We start from the raw sequence: 2500 nt of genomic DNA on the forward strand, positions 1-2500 counted from the left end.
GGCAGAGAAAGAGGCAGAAAAGAGAGAGAGAGAGAGACAGAGAGAGACAGAGACAGAGAGAGACGGAGAGAGACAGAGAAACAGAGAAAGAGAGAGAGAGAGAGAGGCGGAGAGAAGGAGAGGCAGAAAGAGAGAGAGAGAGAGAGAATGAGTTAGAGAGAGAGAGAGAGCGAGAGAGAGAGAGAGAGAGAGAGAGAGAGAGAGAGAGAGAAAGAGAGAGAGACAGACAGACAGAGCGAAAGAGAGAGAGACAGAGAGACAGACAGAGAGAGAAAGACAGAGAGAGACAGAGAGAGAGAGAGAGAGAGAGAGAGGGGGGGGATTGAATGAGAGAGAGAGAGAAGGAGATTGAATGAGAGAGAGAGAGAGAGAGAAAGAGAGAGACGGACAAAGAGAGAGGAAAAGAAGACAGGCCATCAGGCGTGGCCGAGCGTTTTAACAAGAGATAAAATGAACCTTCACAATGTTCTTTTTTTCATTCTTATTTTCTCTTACTTCTTCTTGCTTGCTTTACTTATCCATTTATTCATCTTGATTATTTGTTTATCTATTTACTTATTCTTGTATTTCCATATCTATTTATTCATTAATCTATCGATTTCATCAACGAATGCAATTTTTATCTACTTACGAATTTTATCATTCACACGCAACAGTTAAAAAAAAAAAACACGCAACATTTTGAAAAAAAAAATCATCTTCTCACATGCAACAACTTGATAAAAAAATCTCATACCATGCAACAATTTGAAGAAAAAAAAAAACACTCAAAAAGATATTTAATCCCACAGGAAGACTGAGCATGAGAGCATGATAAAGTGCACGATTTTCCCTCAAGACGAGAGAGAGAAAAGGTGATCATGCACTTGGCTGCATCTCGCCATGAATGAAAATTGGGAGTTTTCTAGCCTTGGGGGAATGGTGACTGGCAGCTGGGCATGAGGGCTGCTGTGCATGGGAGAGGGCGGGGGGGGGGTTGAGGGAGAGAGAGAGAGAGAGAGAGAGAGGGAGAGGGAGAGAGGGTGGGGGTGTTGAGGGACATAGAAAGAGAGGGAGGGAGGGAGAGAGAGAGAGAGAGAGAGAGAGAGAGAGAGAGAGAGAGAGAGAGAGAGAGAGAGAGAGAGAGAGAGAGAGAGAGAGAGAGAGGGAGGGAGGGAGGGAGAGAGAGAGAGAGAGAGAGAGAGAGAGGGAGGGAGGGAGGGAGGAGAGGGAGGGAGGGAGGGAGGAGAGAGAGAGAGAGAGAGAGAGAGAGAGAGAGAGAGAGAGAGAGAGAGAGAGAGAGAGAGAGAGAGAGAGAAGGAGATTGAATGAGAGAGAGAGAGAGAGAGAGAGAGAGAGAGAGAGAGAGAGAGAGAGAGAATATAAGTAAAAGAGAGAGAAATGGGAACTGAACAGCTAAACACACTTGCAAATAGTATAAAAACATTATCATGATTGCAACTAACATTTCCTATAAATTTATATAATCGCGTTTGTTATTATGCCATCCACTCTATAATCAACATATATAAATCTATTCTGTGAATATACACACGCACTGACATATCCATTACCAGTTTTTTTTATGCAATTAAATGTATCAATCCTTTTTCTCTTATACATATATACCTAACAGGCGATTATACCTCACCATCACCTATTCAATATATCGAAAACACACACATCCTTGCAACAAACCTATGCAATGAGCTATGATTCTAGAAGCTGCAACATACACTCCTCACATACCAGGAGCTACGTGTCCTTATGCCACGTTATTAGCTTCACAGTCCTGGCTTGTATTGCATGTTGAATTACAAAGGGAAGAGAAGATGTCATTTGCATAGAAAGGTCCCGAAATCGTATAGGCCTACGAGACAATATGCATAATTCATATGACGGTTCCCAGGCTGTGTTTCTTTAAGATGGAAGGAGACGGAGATAGAGGCAGAGGGAGGGAGACGGAGATAGAGGCAGAGAGAGAGAGAGAGAGGGAGGGAGGCAGGGAGAGGGAGGGAGGGAGGAGGAGGAGGGAGGGAGGGAGAGGGAGAGAGAGAGAGAGAGAGAGAGAGAGAGAGAGAGAGAGAAGAGAAGAGAGAGAGAAAGAGAGAGAGAGATAGACAGACAGACAGACAGACAGACAATCAGACAGGCAAAGAGGGAGAGAGAGAGCGCGAGAGCGGGAAGGAACAGACAATGATAAAGAGAAAGAAAGACAGAGACAGACAAAACGATCAGACCAACAGTTAACCTATTGAACTTTCATTCTCGGAACAATAACTAACGAGAGAGAAAGAAGAAGAGAAAGAGGAAGAAGAAGAAGAGGAAGAAAGACGAAGCCACAGACGCATAAGTGTAAGTAAGTGTAGTTATATAATTGATATGGTATTAAAGCGACATAAAAGCAACTGAATTTCAAGGAGATTAAATGAAATATTGCAATATGGCATGCACTTAGGCAGTTACGATGCACATGTAACCACTTTGATCATGGAGTGGTTTAGGAAGTGGGGGGGGGGAG

The sequence above is a fragment of the Penaeus vannamei genome, chromosome 16 (genome assembly GCF_042767895.1).
Source record: "Penaeus vannamei isolate JL-2024 chromosome 16, ASM4276789v1, whole genome shotgun sequence".
Lineage (NCBI taxonomy): Eukaryota > Metazoa > Arthropoda > Malacostraca > Decapoda > Penaeidae > Penaeus > Penaeus vannamei.